The sequence below is a fragment of the Balaenoptera physalus genome (genome assembly GCF_965194825.1).
Source record: "Balaenoptera physalus genome assembly, chromosome: 5".
In the NCBI taxonomy this organism is placed as follows: domain Eukaryota; kingdom Metazoa; phylum Chordata; class Mammalia; order Artiodactyla; family Balaenopteridae; genus Balaenoptera; species Balaenoptera physalus.
The window spans coordinates 104,507,489-104,525,275 of record NC_138884.1 but is presented as its reverse complement, the minus strand read 5'-3'; the positions used below and the strand labels follow the sequence as shown (position 1 = coordinate 104,525,275).

Sequence of the window (17,787 nt, the reverse complement as noted above, 5' to 3'; positions counted from 1 at the left end):
TCCAAAACACAGAGCTAAGTCCTTCTTCCCGAGATAAACGAGTAATACAAGGTGGAGTGGAATGAATGCTCATAGGTTTATTTTGAACCTAAATCCTCTACTTTTTCATGAACTATGACAGTACCTCAAGCAGGTGCAAGAATGGCTGCTCTCACACTTCATTTCCTTCTGGGGAAGCAAAGACTTCACTGCTCCAAAGTATTTTACAAACACAACATATCCAGGATTCAGAGAGATGGATAAAGAATTTCTATTGTTTCCTTATAAATCCTATACACTCTTTAATTTCTGCCTCTGGAATCTCTCCTCTTATTTTAATGTTCATTGTATTCTGTTTTACATTACTTTGGTCCTGTTGTCATCTAGATAAGGAATATTACATTTATCATTACATCTTGCATCTCCATGCACTTTGCGTATTTTGCAGCAATTGCTTTGTTCACTACTAATTCTTTGCTTCACCAGAGTTAATTCTTTTACTAACAACCACAGGTTTTCAATGCTCTGTCTAGTCAACATTTCCTAATTTCTTCTTCTCATTCCCTTTATGTTTTATTGAATTTTCTAAGTGAATTATTTAACTCTGCATAGCATTTTGAGATGTGACTTGCATGAAATATGTTGTACAAACTAAAAGCATATCGTATTAAAATGTCTATAATAACTTGAAGGAAAAGCCCCCAGGGAATACACTTGCTGTATATAATGGCTGTGGGGAAATTTTGAGCTCTAATATGACAGTGACATGAAGCAAACAAAAAAAGGGACATTGTTACATGTGGAGATTTGACTTGCATTTAAGTAGAGAAAATGTGTTTATGTGCCAACTAAGTTCTTTTTTGGTTTTATTTAAAACTTTCTTTTCCCCTTTGACTTTAAAGGTAATCAAAAGATAGGACATTTTCCCCTTAATTAATCTCTACAACAATTTTGTGGAGTGAGGAGTATTATCTCCATTTTATAGATAAGTCAAAGATTTACCTGTAATAGAAAGTCAAAGATGTTAATTGACTTAAAGGTTTTTCTGATTCCAAAGTTTCTGGCTTTTCTCTAGATTCCTGCTTAAAGAATATATGGCAGTGGACATAGTGTAATTGAGTGGATTGAATTCTGCCCTTAATGGTTTTAGTCACAGAGCTGAGTAAAGACTGTGTTTGGGGGTTTTAATGGAACAGACATGTTGTTCAGTCAGAGTGTTTTCTTCTAGAACATGTCTCCATAACTTGAGCCCAGAAATCAGGTCCTTATAATTACACCATCTCTCAAGTCGTGGCAGCTTTGCCTGTTGCCCAAATGCTTATATTCAAACATCCTTGCTTGACTATAAAAGCCCTTGGTAATTTAGACCCACCTATGACAGCAACCAAATACCCTTTCTTTCAATTATACTTGTATTTCTAGATAATGGAATGGGTTGGAAAATATTTCTTACCCCCTTTTCTCAGAAGAAGATGGGCAAGGGGAGAAAAAGACCTTATCCAGCAAAGTTGATGCTAGTCTTCAGAGGACAAAGAGATAACCTGGATGGCAAATGTATATTATCTTTGTCTTAGCTCAGGCTACTATAACAAAATACCACAAACTGGGTGACTTAACAACATAAAGTTATTTCTCACAGTTCTGGAGGCTGGAAAGGCACCAGCAGTTTCCATGCCTGGTAAGGGTCTACTTCTTATTTCGTTTTTTAAAAAATTTTTATTGGAGTGTAGTTGATTTACAATGTTGTGTTAGTTTCATGTGTACAGCAAAGTGAATTCAGTTATACATATACATATATCCACTCTTTTTTAGATTCTTTTCCCATACAGGTCATTACAGAGTATTGAGTAGAGTTCCCTGTGCTATACAGGAGGTCCTTGTTAGTTATCTATTTTATATGTAGTAGTGTGTGTATGGCAATCCCAATCTCCCAATTTATCCATCCCCTGATATCACTTATATGTGGAATCTATAAAAGGATACAAATGAACTTATTTACAAAACAGAAATAGAGTCACTTCTTAGTTCCTAAATAGCCGTCTTCTTGCTGTGTCCTCAACATAATGGAGAGAGAAGCAAACTCTCCTGTGACTCTTGTAAGGGCACTAATCTCATTCATGAGGGCTCTACTCTCATGATCTCATCTAATCCTGATTCTTTTCCAAAAGACCCACCTCCTAATACCATCCTATTAGGGGTAGGGTTTCAAAATATGAATTTTAGGGGAACATAAGCATTCAGTCTGTTACAGTGTTTAAACGCCTGTAGACCACAGGATAAACCTCAGCTAATAGAAGAAGTGCTCTTTCATCAATGTGGGATTGAACTGTGTTTGCTCAGAGGAAAATTCATGCTTTTACTAGCAGAGTTTGCTCAGGGAGATATAGTCAGTAGATTTTGGGAGGCTCATATTCAGACCAGTTCATGCTATTAGAACGTGTTTCTTCTCCAGGAAGTGGGATGTGAATTGCACAAGCCCAGGTTGTGGTGATGTTTGAATTTGCAAACCAAGAGGCATCAAGGAATGGAAGCTCTTCCTGTGGGGAGAGAAGACATTGAATGTGAGAGAGAGGGGCTTCATCGATCTGAGAAATTTGAACTCCGTTTTGAAGGGACATGTATGAAGTTGAGTGGTGGCAGGGGTGGTGGTGGTAGTGATCTCGAGTGGGGGATGGGTGGAAGGGGAGTTCTTTCACGACAAACCTTTTGCAAAGGCATATGTGAAATAGGCCCTAACCCTGACACACACACACACACAGAAGCAGACACAAACACACATTCACACACACACACACAGGTAGATTTGTTTAGTCCTTTGTGGATCTATATCACAAAGAATCTGCATATAAGCATCCTAGCTGAGTGTGTTCACTCTGATGGAAGCGTATGACTGAATGGCATGAGGAGGGCCAAGTATGAACGCAAATAAGGAAACATATCTTTATCTTTTAACCTAGGCGGCACACAGAAGATGCCAGGCACTAGAGAAAGCAAAGTTGATTTTTAAACCACTCTGCATAATTTCATAATATAAATAGAGGTCATCCTTTGGAGACTAAAGTACAGAGAGTTATAGTTCTTTTAAAAAATTGCCACATAAATTACGTTAATTTTCAAAGCCTATGTCAAATCTCAACGTTTCTTAAGTTGGTAGTGATAATTCTCTCTAGCCATGAATGAGTATTTTGGTATTTTTTAAGTTGGTTATTATTTACATGTGATTTATTGAAGATGTACTTTGTGGCAAGAAATGTGTGAGGCTTTAAATATGCTGAAATGTGCAGGCTGACATGAGCACGTGTATCAGGAGCCACATAGAAAGGTGACAATTCTAAGCCTGAAAATAAAAGCCCCTCTGCCCCATCTCCTTGAATAGGTCAATTTCCATGCTAGCTTTTTGGTACTTGGTGCGCCAAATGACTTGAGTTTGTTAAATGTAATGCAAAATGTTCCCTTTTTCAAAAATTATGCTCTACTCTTTAAGGCAGAATTTTATAAAATTGAATTTGCCCAATCCATGGAGAAACTGGGTATCATCAGTAAGTGATTCTGTTTTGTGCATCTTGGCCCCAAATCTTTATTATGATAGTCATGAATGTTGACATTCAAATACTAATATAAAAATAACATAGGTATTAATTTGTTCTTTTCTTAAGAAACTTTATACTGTAAAAATTGTATTATAAAAGTAATTGTTTTTTTTCCCTGTGGGAGTATGGCTTGAGCGGTTTAGATTCCCATTTTAAAATCCAATCTTACTGCAGAGATTTCAATTTAAAGATTTTTTAATATAATGTAAATGCTTAGCTAAAAAAATCTGAAGATGACTAAAAAATTCAGAATTTGATTACATCTTGCTCTTGACAAATACTAACAATCTCCCAATGTTTATAATCACTAGCACCATCATTTGTGTATTAGTTTTATACGTTCACATAATTTAATCATTTTTATCTCCCATTGTTACAATATACAATGCAGAAAGCCACTGGAACCATTGGACATGAAGAAACACTTCTTTGTGATCATGTCACTAGTTTGTGACTATTATCAGCATGATGCAATGCATGTTCTCCAAAACAATGACAGTTCACAGTTATTAAACGCTTACTCTTTTGCAGGTACCTCATAAGCACCTTTAGATAAAATATTTAATTTATTGCCACAACAGTCCTATGAGATTGGTACTGATTTTAATTCCACATTAGTAAAGATAAAGTGGCTTCCAAGTTGGTAAATAGCTGCACTGGGATTTGAACCCTGGTAATGGTATCTCCACAGCTCATGGTCTTAACTAATCCACCTTAGTTGTGCCCCTCATTAATCAAATGCCATTTTGAAAATGGAAGCTGTAGTTATACCTTACTTTATCAAGACAGTGTATGTGGTAGGGAGAAATGAGTATATTTTGCTATATAATACATTTGGGCACAGTATATATAAAATAAATACATATGTTAATGGAGTTCTGTTATAAACTTCCAATTACTTCTTACTCACGTATCAATGACCATTTTGACCCCAGTGTCTTTCATGACTTAAATTGCCTTTCTCTCCTCCACTGATTTTGATCAACTTTTTCAGTTTATTTCACAATTTCCGTGCTGTGTCATCTACTTCTTGCTTTGGTACTCTTTTTACCATCAGCAGAAAAAATACATTTTGTTCATGCACTAACCCAAATTGTATTCTTTAAATAACATTTCTTTAGTAGTTGATAGTTGTTTTTTAAGAGTGACTTTGCTTCCTAATAATGGGTAGTTTGCATAGTACTGCATAGTACTGGTAGTTTGCTTGCCTTATTGGGTAAGGAATGCAAACATATGTTGCAATTTTCTCTCTTACCTGAGTACTCCAGGCTAGAATTCTCTATATTGACATCAGATATTTGTTTATTTATTGCCGAAGACTACAGGAGGTGATTTTTTGAAACATTTTTTTTAAAAAGATACAAACATTTTCAATTTGTAGTCTCAGCTAAAAATGGATTTTCCCATGAGTTAGTACCATGACACTACCTATGCAATAAAATTTAATATTATATCACTCTCTCAGAGTTGTATCTCAAGCCATGACAACTTAATGTGCATCCAATATCATGTAGACTGTTGTTCAACTTATCATGCAATGGATGAGTATAAGACCTCTGTAATCATACTATGGTTCAATCTGACTGTATTATTGTAAATAAGTTACAAAACCTCTTTAAATCTCACTTTATATTAACCTGTAAGTTGTGACTTGGATTTAACTAATAGCCCAGTACCTGCAACAGAGGATGAGCTAGCTCTATACAGGTTTGATTCCCTTTATTAAGTGAATCCCTTAGTAACTCTCAGGATGATCCCTGAGAGTTTTCATCATGAATAGATGATAAATTTTGTCAATTTTTTTCTGTATCCATTGACATGATCATATGGTTTCTTTTCTTTAGGCTTTTAGTATGGCGTACTAGCTGAGGTCCTATACAATCTATACTTTCCAGCTAACCCTCCAATATTGTCCCCTACTATTCTCTCTCTCTCTCTCTGCTCCAGGCACATTGCTTCCTTTCCATTTCTTGGCTACTTCGTGCCTTTGGACCTTTGTACTTGCTCCATCTAGCTTTCTGCCAAGACTTCCACATGATTAATATTTTAACTTCCCTAAAGTCTCTGTTCAGATTTTATCTCCTTAATGAGTCATACTCTGACCATCTTATTGAATTATGTAAATTGAACCTGGCATTTCTGATCCCCTGCAATCTGGCTTGATTTTTTACATAGCATTTATTACCTTCTAATGCATTATATAACTTACTTTTCATTGTGCTTATTGAATATTTTTTCTATCCCTCCATCCCAACTGTCCCTCTCTTCCTCTAGTTCTCTCCCTTACAAAAATATAAGCTCCATGAGGGCAGTGATTTTTATTTCTTTCGTTTTTTGATGTACCTCAAGTACCAAGAACTGGCTCGTGGTAGATATTTTATCCACATTAGTTGAATGAATGCCTGATTAACAGAGTGAATACTTGAATGGGCTCTGCTTTCCTCTCCATCTGCCTCATTCTCACCTATTACAGGTAGGTTTCCACATGTAACTGAGGGACAAGTGGAGTATGGTCATCGGGAGCTCCATTCTTACATCACATCACCTTAGGGAATCCAGAGGAAAGAGATGTACAATAGATAGATAGATAGATAGATAGATAGATAGATAGATAGATAGGTAGATAGATAGGTAGAGAAAAGAATTGTGAGAATTGTGATTGGTGAAGCTTGGCTAGTGTTTTTACACCCATTTATGGGGTAGTATGAGCAAAAGGGTCTCTCTCCAGAATCAGAACCATGTGGACCTTGGGTTAGGGTGGGATCAGGTCATTGATCCAGAGAAAGTAATGTGTTTTACTAGAAGAAACGCTGTGGAGATGTTGGGCAAACAAAATCCACAGATGTTCACCACTGTCTTTATTTCAATGTGACACCTCCACAGCACATCTTTATTTGACTAAAGGGCCCCAAATTACCAGCTATGTCAGTTCATCTTAAATCATCTCAAAGGAGGAGTTACTCAAAAGTTGGCACAAGCTAACTCTTCCAAGTTACTTTGTTAACCATTTAAAATTCAGAAAATTTTGTTTACTTTGCTCTTTGCTTCCAGACCTTTCCAACTAACCACATTGTTAGTTCTTTCTAAATACACATAAAGAGGGTTCTTGGGTAGCCACAAAGTTTATGTTTATTTGAGAGAAAATTGCTTTAGTCAACAAAGATAACTTCTCCATATTGGCAAATCTCTCCACAACTTATAGCAATTATGGAAAGATACAGAGTTGAGGAAGGATACCACAAATAAAAACAAACTTGAGACTTTATATTGGATGGAAAAAGTAATATCAAGAAAACATTGTAAGAGGGAAAGTTGTTAAAAATATTAAGTTTCCTATAGCATCTTAGCCTCTGTCTGAAAAGTAAAATTTTGTAGAGTGAAACAAAATATCAATTACATTATTTTTATTTAATTAATGTCATTTAATTTTAAAATAATGTTATTTATTAATATTAACATTTAATATATTATTTAATTTTCATCACAACACTAACATATGGGATTTGTTATCACATTTTACAGATGAGGAACCAAATTCTCAATAGTTTAAGTAATTTATTTAATCTCATCCATGGCAAAGTGGAGAATCAGACTAACCTAGGATTATCTGATTCTAAACTTCAATTTTCTACTTTAGACAACAACAACATTCTCCTAAGAGAAGTAAGACTATTTTCTTCTAAATTATAATATCGTACAATTTACCTAGCTGTTATAAGTGAAGGTGACGGCTGCAATATTGAACCAGGTTCATTAGGTTCAAAATCTCTGTGCATTATTTTTTATAACTCCAATATCCAAACAATTGAAATGAAGGGAAGTTCATACACTGATTCTTCTGCTTATTATTAATAAAGGCTCAGAGTTAAGAATAAAAATCAGTTAGTGAAATGCATAAATGAAAATGCATATTTAAGCCAATCTTTATTATTAGAAGGTTGATTTCTATAGTAAGAATGATTAATTACTACCCCAAAAGTATTCCAGATGAAAAGCATTTTATTGACTATACCATAAAAATAACATCTTGTAGTGATCCTGGGAACTTCTATTATACTGTCTTTTGTAGCAAAGATTTCAAGTCACTAAAAACTCAGTTTATTTCTATAACAATAAAATGTTTAAGAAGAATGTTATTATTTCCTATTACTTGAACTAAAAATAACACCAGAAACCATGGGGCCCAATAAAGTAAAGGGCAACAGCAGCCTATTATTTTTGAAGAATGGACACATATTTAATGAAGAAGAAATATTCCTATGGCATCTATATTGTGATGTCTAGGAGTACTTTCACCTCTGATGGTAAACAGTACTGGAATTCCAGTTAGATTAATTGTGAGACATCTTGTTGGCTGATGCTTTTTTACTACCTTGTCGAGTGAACTTGGGCAAGTCATTTAAGTTCTATGAGTCATTGTATCTTCATTTAAAAAATATGTCAACTTTACCAATATTTTATTAGAATACAGTAGTAATACACATACATACACACACACACACACACACACACACACACACACACACACACAGAGTAAATTGTAAAATCCTAAATATAAAAGGGATTGTTCTTAATGCATTATTAATTACTCTAAAAATTTCTTTCAGTATTTTTGTCACTGCAGTCATTGGTCAAAAGTTCTTATAACCAAAAACTTGTCTTTATAAACAGAAAGCCAAGGTGGACTGCAAAGGAGGGAAGGGATGCTTTATTTGTACAATATCTTTGAAATGTTTTAGCTAGCTAAAACCTTGAATACTTATCTTTCTAGATGTAACAATTAATAAGAACATTATATGTCTCTGTGTGTGTGTGTGTGAGTGTGAGTGTATTTTAAGAGAAGACTTGTTAACAGTAAGAAATGTGTGGCTGTATCACTGGGAATTTTACTATAAAATTACTAACCAGAAAATATGCAACAGTAATTTCTTTTCTGAGTAAACTTCGAAGAGTATATTCAATGTTTATTTAAAGAAATAGTTACCATGGCATCCTTGCAGAAAAATACACCAGCACATGAAAACAAAAATAGCAATTTTAGTATTGTTCTTCAGGATGAAAAACAGCATTTGCAGCTAATATTATAAAAGCATGACTATATATGCTTAAGAGCATATATTCCAATCGGGAGACTTTTCAGGAAAAAAAATGAGTTAAATAATTTTTTTAATAAATGATATCACTTTAATTTAAATAGCTATGTCATTACATTTATGTAAATTAAGATGAGATAATTTTTTTCAGAAGAAATAAAATTGCATTTCTCTGGATAAACTGCTAACATTTATCTTTATTTCTATGACTCCTCTATAGGCTCTGTGGCCTTTAACTTGCCACATTACTTAACATTTCTCAGAATGTGAACTCCCCCCTTCCCCAAAGGCAAAATTCTTTTATGTATTTTTGTTCTATACAAAGACTCCATTTGATTGATATTCCATTTCTATATCCCACAACACATCTTCTCAGTGTGTTCTGCTCTATTCTTTAAGATTTAGCTGAAAAGTTTTCATATTTTGAGCTTTCCTCTACTACGTGGTAAAATCAGGAGCTTTTGTGTTTTTATAATTATTTTCATTTACTTCTGTAATAATGCAGTCTAATTCTAGTTTACATGTTTGACTCATCAACCTAACATGAACTCCTTAAGAGAAAGGTTCACAAAGAAAAAGATTCATAGATTTAGGTTTATTCATTTATTCATTCATTCTTCATTTTAACAGATATTTTTGGAGTATTTGTCTTATGTCAAGTAAGCAATCATCATTGAAAATTCACATAGGCCTTGCCTTCATCAAACTTACATGGACCTATCTCCCAGTGGGAATGGAGACTATCAAATAATCTTACAAGGAAGTTCATCATTACGATCGTTTTAAATTCTGTGAAGGTAAGGGTGCTGTGCTAGGATAACTGTGATAGAGAAATTTGGTCGAAATCAGCAGATCAGAAAACGCATCCCTAAGGAAAGACCTTGTGATGGGTTATAGAACCAGTATAAGGCTTTTTTGGCTGAAATAGAGAAAGCGAAGGGATACTGTGTAGGACGTGAGCTGAGACAGAGGTAAGGACCAGACCTATCTGGAGCTCTGTCTCTATCCCAAAACAAATAGAAACTTGCTAGAAGTTTTAAAGGGAGGCAGCAACATCAGAAAAGAACAAAGTCATATTGTCTTCAGTTTGTGTGAGGCAAATGTCAAATGTCACATGATGCCCAAGTGACAGGTGATGATAATTGGGACTAGGTGGGGAGGACAAGCCAGATTTGAGCTCTATTTAGCAGGTGACACTAATGAGACTTTTTAAAAAAATTATGATTATGAAACAGATCTTTTAAAAATTTTATTGGCATGTGGTTGCTTTACAATGTTGTGTTAGTTTCCACTGTACAGCAAAGTGAATCAGCTATACCTATACATATATCCCCTCTTTTTTGATTTCCTTCCCATTTAAGGAGTTGGGAGACTGAGGGAGCTTCAGACCAGGGACTCTGTCCAGGTTTCTGGCTTGAGTCCCTCCAGCTGACAGTCTTGGTCTGAGAGCTCCTAGAGTGGCTCTGATTCAGCCTTGTGGTTTTTTCATAAGCCTTGTTCTTGCTCAGTGCCTTGGCCATTATATTTAGTGTTTGCTTATTTCTAGTGTTTAAAACAATTACTGTGGTCATGCACTGTATCTAGTAGTTTTTTTTTTACAGTAAGGCAGATTCTTTCTCTTAAGAAACGTATTAGGGTTCTGTTAGGTACAGAGTTATTACATATATTCTCTCAATCTCTCATGGTGAAGTATTCTAGGTATGATCATTAAAGATGCTATATCAGGGAGTGCAGGGGCATAAAAGAGTTACTACAAACAGAAAAATGTGAGGAGAAAAATATAATGGAAGTAAGTTTAATATCTTAAGAGATAAATATGATTTTGAAAGGCAGCTATGAGTATTCTGGCAAAGTGAACATTTTGAACAATGGCATGGAGGTGAGAATAAGGAGGGCCAACACAAAAGTAATGAAAAGTCTAATTTGGTGGGAACACAGTGTTTGAAATAAAAAAGAGAGGACTAGAAAGTTTGATTTGGGTTTTGACTGATGACATTAGGATTGTTTGCTTAATTTAGTTAGTGGAAAGTGTTTTGAGTCAGATACAACAATTGGTAAGAATTGGAATAGAGGAGACACAAGATACTAGAAAATATTAGATACAAATAAAAGTATTTACTTGGTGTATGGTCAGCATAATTTATGTTTGATGAAATTTGAGGATCAGAGAGGAAGAAAGGTGGATATACTAGTAAAAATGTTGTTAGATTCTGAAACAAATAACCTCCAAATTCCCATCGTTTGATAAAACGGAGCTTTATTTCTCACACAACTTTCCAAAGCAGATGTTCCTGGCTGGTGAGTATCTTTTCTCCATGTGGTGACTTAGGGACCCCGAATGTGCCATCTTGTGGCTCTGCAATGCCCTAACACCTTGGAATCCCTTCATCCAGTTGGCAGAAGGGGAAATAAAGCATTAAGATGTGCTTTCTAAAAGCTCCAGCCTGAAAATTATACATATAACTTCCACCTGCATTGCATTATCTGTTAGTCTCATAGCCAAATCTGAATACACGAAGGTGGAGAAATATAATTGAGTCACGTGTTAAGGCAAAGAAGAAGGAAACAGGTTTTAAGAGACAGCTAGCGCTCTCTTTCAAAGATAGTTTCAAAAATTTCTGTGACTGTGCATTGGTGTTGGTGTTACTAGTTAATGTAAACAATACGCAACAAGAAGAGTGATGCGAGGACGCTGAATATGCTTAATATGAAGTTGTAGGGCATTTTTTTGGGAGATTTTCAGCAGAAGTTTGGTTTATAAGTCTGAAACTTGGGGAGCACATTTGGGTTGCTTTTTGAATATGGCGGAGGATTTATAGGCTAAGCTGACTCTTGTAGAATTTATTCAATCAATAACGATATGTTGGTGCTAGAAATAAAGTGATAGATGAAATTGATATGATCCCTTCTCTTTAGTGAAAAAGAAGGGGACTTAGCAAATTGACAAGAGAGCAGTTTAAATCAACACTGTCCAGTAGAAGGTTCTGTGATCATGGATATGTTCTATTTCTGTTCTGTTCAATATGGTAACCACTAGCCACATGTAGCTATTGAACACCTGAAATGTGACCAATGGGGCTAAGAATACCAATGTGAAATTTTATTTAATTTTTATTAATTTAAATTTAAAATCTAAATAGATTGAAATCCCTAATGGACAGAGACTATATTTTAACTCACGTGAATGATAACAGTCAACAGCAAAGATGACAAATACCTCTGAAGCGCTTACCACATGCCAAGCGCGATTCAAAACACACTGTATGTATTAACATACAACCCTGTGAGGTTAGTAATATTATTATAATTATCATTTCTTCTGGCAAGGGAACTAAGGCACAGGGCTATGAGATTTATTTCCTCCTCTTAGAAACTACACAGTCCAATGCATGAACTCTACAAACAGAGCATTCTTTTGCAACATTGCTAAGAGCAATACAAAGGAACCAGCAAGCCCCTGTAAGAAACTGGGAAGCAAAAGCTGGAATTCACCTAATGAAAGAGCTGTAGAGGCTAGGATAAAAAATGGAATATGCTAGGTATGAACTAAGGCAGGACAGCAAAGCTGGCCACACAAAAATCTCTTTTATAAACATGTAGTCAGTGTTCTTCATTCCTTTTTTTTTTTTTTTTCCTAAAATTATACAATATTCAGGATACTCATTAACCCATCTGGCAAACACCCAGTTGTTTTTTTTTTACTTGAATCCTACGTTGGATTACAGCATATGGAGCCCCTGACAATATGGAAATGTTGAAACATCAAAACTGAAAGTTCTTTACCCTCCTCTGCCCTCTGCCTTCAGTTGATCTACTCGCAGTCTGCTTAAAGCTGGAAGTAGCTACCACGGACCTGGCTGCCCTTTCCTCAGAATAGGTCAACCTGCCTGGAACTGAGCTCAGCCCATTTCCATGCATCATTAAGGCTGGATAATGATTAGCTAAATTATTCCTTCTCTAAGCTTAATGAGCTGTGATGTGATACATTTGTAATTCATTCTAAAACATATAAAAATAGATGAAGTTTTGTTCAGAAAATCTTCCTCTAGAAATCATTCACTTGGCTCCTCCTTTGTCATCCTAGAGAAATACGGCCCACGTGGTAACCCAAGTCATTTATGAACTGTTATCAACTTTGAGACAATAACAGGGGATTTTCTTAGTTACACTATATATATGTGTGTACATATGTGTGCATTCCTTTTATGAAAATGTGACAATATAGAGTCCTGGAGGTCTCTCAAATGGGATAATATTTAATACCTTTCTCTTTTGTTGTTCTTTTCACTTTCCCTTTGAATTATTCTATTGTTTATGCCTTGCTGATATGTTTAATATAGATTTTTTCTATCTCAATTTATGCAATATAATATTGTTTTGGAAGAGTTACATTCCCATCTTATCTTTGCAAATGAATGAAAAAACTTACTATTTAAAGGAGTTGTGTGTGCATGATCATGTGTGACTCTAAATCTGCATAGATAGAGTTTAACATTATTTAAAGAAACTCACAACTGGATTTACCAATGTCACATTTTGTGCCAGAAACTCTACTTTATGTGTTTGTTAGGGCAGGCTCAGCTATGGAAACAAAAATGTCAGTGGCTTGATGAAATAAAAATGTATTTCTTCCTCATGTAACTATCCTGGGAGGTTGTTCAAATAGAGCAATTCTCCTCCCCTCAGTCATGCTGGTACCCTGTCTCCATCTAGCTTGGGGCTCTGTCATCCCTCAGGGAGAAAGAGGAAAGGAAGTATGAAAGTGGAACACCAACTCTCTTAAGAATTCTAGCCAAGAATTTTCCCACATCATTTCTGCTCACATTCCAATGGAGAGAGCCTAGTTTCATGATCTAACTGCAAGGAAGATTGGGAAATTAGTCTAGATTTGTATCCAGCTATGATCCCCATTTTGATGTAAGGAGAAATCTGATTTTGATGAGCAGCTGAGTTTCTGCCACATTCTGGATATGTAAAATACTGTACAGATCCACTTGGCATATCTTCTACTTTTTTAAAATAAAAATATGACTTTCATTTTTCAGATATTCCAGGCTTACATTGTCTCATTGTCTCCCCTATTCCCATGGTTTCTTTTGTCTTCTTTATTAATATATATATATGTATATACATATATATATATATATATATATATATATATATATATATATTTCATTTATCTACCCTTGAAATGCTTGACTCCTCCAATTTACCCCAGGCTTCAAACACCACACACAGAAGTAGATCTCTCTTTGTAATGTTTATCCCATCTTTCTCTTTATTATTATTCTTTCTACCACTACCTTTTAGACTTTGAGTCCATCTTAACTGAATTTTGCTATCACTCTCCCAGGGAGACTTCCCAACTCCTATCTTTTTCTCTTCTAATCCATTCAGTATATTGCTTCTAAATTAATTCCACACAATTCCTCAACCCCTAAATCCCTGGTTCAAAATTTATGATGATTTCTCACCATAGTTCTGAATTTGGACTTGCCTTACCCTAAAAGTCAAGGTGCTTCTTACCATGGTATCAGTCTGCCTTGCATGTACTGCCTTAAATTCTATAGAATACACTGCAATTCAGTCATTTCCCACAATCCATGTTTACTGCTTTTCTATCACTGCTCTAGCAAATCACCCCAAATTTAGTAGCTTAAGACTAGACAAATTTATTGTCTTACAGTTCTGGAGGTCAAACTTCAAATGAGTCTCACTAGGATAAAATCAAGGTGTCATCCTCCGTGTTTCTTTCTTAAGGCTGGAGGAGAGAGTCTATTTTCCTGCCTTTTCAGCTTTTAGAGGCTACCCCTATTCCTTAGCTTGTGGTCTCCTTCTTCCATCTTCAAAACCTGCAATTTGCTTCTTTTGTAATCTGTTTCTCTGCCTCTCTCTTGTGATTACATTGAGACCAACCTGATAATCTAGGAGAATCTTTCTATCTTTTTTTTTTTTTTTTTTTTTTTTTAACATCTTTATTGAAGTATAATTGCCTTACAATGGTGTGTTAGCTTCTGCTTTATAACAAAGTGAATCAGTTATACATATACAATATGTTCCCATTTCTCTTCCCTCTTGCATCTCCCTCCCTCCCACCCTCCCCATCCCATCCCTCTAGATGGTCACAAAGCACCGAGCTGATCTCCCTGTGCTATGCGGCTGCTTCCCACTAGTTATCTATTTTACATTTGGTAGTGTATATATGTCCATGACACTCTCTTACCCTGTCACATCTCACCCCACCCCCTCCCCATATCCTCAAGTCCATTCTCTAGTAGGTCTGTGTCTTTATTCCCGTCTTGCCACTAGGTTCTTCATGGCCTTTTTTTTTTTTTTTTTTTCTTTTTTTTTTTTTTTTCCCCTTAGATTCCGTATATATGTGTTAGCATACTGTATTTGTTTTTCTCTTTCTGACTTACTTCACTCTGTATGACAGACTCTAACTCCATCCACCTCATTACAAATACCTCCATTTCATTTCTTTTTATGGCTGAGTAATATTCCATTGTATATATGTGCCACATCTTCTTTATCCATTCATCTGTCGATGGACATTTAGATTGCTTCCATGTCCTGGCTATTGTAAATAGAGCTGCAATGAACATTTTGGTACATGACTCTTTTTGACCTATGGTTTTCTCAGGGTATATGCCCAGTAGTGGGATTGCTGGGTCGTATGGTAGTTCTATTTGTAGTTTTTTAAGGAACCTCCATACTGTTCTCCATAGTGGCTGTATCAATTTACATTCCCACCAACAGTGCAAGAGTGTTCCCTTTCCTCCACACCCTCTCCAGCATTTATTGTTTCTAGATTTTTTGATGATGGCCATTCTGACCGGTGTGAGATGATATCTCATTGTAGTTTTGATTTGCATTTCTCTAATGATTAATGATGTTGAGCATTCTTTCATGTGTCTGTAGGCCATCTGTATATCTTCTTTGGAGAAATGTCTATTTAGGTCTTCGGCCCATTTTTGGATTGGGTTGTTCGTTTTTTTGTTATTGAGCTGCATGAGCTGCTTGTAAATCTTGGAGATTAATCCTTTGTCAGTTGCTTCATTTGCAAATATTTTCTCCCATTCTGAGGGTTGTCTTTTGGTCTTGTTTATGGTTTCCTTTGCTGTGCAAAAGCTTTTAAGTTTCATTAGGTCCCATTTGTTTATTTGTGTTCTTATTTCCATTTCTCTGGGAGCTGGGTCAAAAAGAATCTTGCTGTGATGTATGTCATAGAGTGTTCTGCCTATGTTTTCCTCTAAGAGTTTGATAGTGTCTGCCCTTACACTTAGGTCTTTAATCCATTTTGAGTTTATTTTTGTGCATGGTGTCAGGGAGTGTTCTATTTTCATACTTTTACATGTACCTGTCCAATTTTCCCAGCACCACTTATTGAAGAGGCTGTCTTTTCTCCACTGTATATGCTTGCCTCCTTTATCAAAAATAAGGTGCCCATATGTGTGTGGGTTTATCTCTGGGCTTTCTATCCTGTTCCATTGATCTATATTTCTGTTTTTGTGCCAGTACCAAACTGTCTTGATTACTGAAGCTTTGTAATATAATCTGAAGTCAGGGAGCCTGATTCCCCCAGCTCCATTTTTCGTTCTCAAGATTGCTTTGGCTATTCGGGGTCTTTTGTGTTTCCATACAAATTGTGAAATTTTTTGTTCTAGTTCTGTGAAAAATGCCAGTGGTAGTTTGATAGGGATTGCATTGAATCTGTAGATTGCTTTGGGTAGTAGAGTCATTTTCACAATGTTGATTCTTCCAATCCAGGAACATGGTATATCTCTCCATCTATTTGTATCATCTTTAATTTCTTTCATCAGTGTCTTATAATTTTCTGCATACAGGTCTTTTGTCTCCTTAGGTAGGTTTATTCCTAGATATTTTATTCTTTTTGTTGCAATGGTAAATGGGAGTGTTTTCTTAATTTCACTTTCAGATTTTTCGTCATTAGTGTATAGAAATGCAAGAGATTTCTGTGCATTAATTTTGTATCCTGCTACTTTACCAAATTCATTGATTAGCTCTAGGAGTTTTCTGGTAGCATCTTTAGGATTCTCTATGTATAGTATCATGTCATCTGCAAATAGTGACAGCTTTACTTCTTCTTTTCCGATTTGGATTCCTTTTATTTCTTTGTCTTCTCTGATTGCTGTGGCTAACACTTCCAAAACTATGTTGAATAATAGTGGTGAGAGTGGGCAACCTTGTCTGGTTCCTGATCTTAGTGGAAATGGTTTCAGTTTTTCACCATTGAGGACAATGTTGGCTGTGGGTTTGTCATATATGGCCTTTATTATGTTGAGGAAGGTTCCCTCTATGCCTACTTTCTGCAGGGCTTTTATCATAAATGGGTGTTGAATTTTGTCGAAAGCTTTCTCTGCATCTATGAATCTTTCTATCTTAAAGACAGGTGATCAGTAATATTAATTCCATCTACAACCTTAATTCCCTTTTGCCATGTAACCTGACATATTCACATATTCTAGGGATTAGGACATGGACATCTTTTGGAAGGGGCAGTATTCTGCCTGCCATGCCATGTTTTCCCTCTCTCTTGACTCCTGCTTAATCTTCCTCAATCTTTCTTCCCTTCCTCCACCTCAGAACGTTCTCTCTAAGACACTTTACCTTTTGAAACCTTATACATCCATTCTGAAATTTCACCTCATATTCCACTTCCTCTCCAGATTCTACTCACTGGTATAAAATGCATCTCTTTATTTTGTCACTTTTTACACACATAGCCTGCATTACTTAGAACTTTAACTTTTAAAAAATTGAGTGCATTTTGAGTTATCACTGTGGGTTGATTGCAGTCTTCCAGGATGAAAGGCATTATACTTTGTTCACTTTTCATAGCCTTCATAGACTTAAAATTTTTCTTACACATAATAACCACACATGTAATTTTTGTCACATTGAATGGAATTTACTTTTTTACCACCAGCAACAAAGGGGCACAGTGATATAAGTAATCCTTTAAGAGCAGGCAACCCACAACTAACTTGCATGTGTTTTAGGAAATGCTTCTTATGGGACTTTTGCAAGGGATGTCTAATTAAATTTTTTCTCCTCATACTGATTTTATTTCACATAGCTTCTTTCCTATATGGACTCATGGG

General features: G+C 35.6%; 2 long non-coding RNA genes across 2 annotated transcripts in view; both read left to right on the top strand.

The window, feature by feature from the left end:
- The window catches only part of LOC309661227, a 993,791-nt gene that overhangs the window by 872,619 nt on the left and 103,385 nt on the right, over window positions 1-17,787 (top strand). The window lies entirely within an intron of this gene.
- LOC309661221 overlaps window positions 1-17,787 on the top strand; it is a 122,816-nt gene that overhangs the window by 19,344 nt on the left and 85,685 nt on the right. The window lies entirely within an intron of this gene.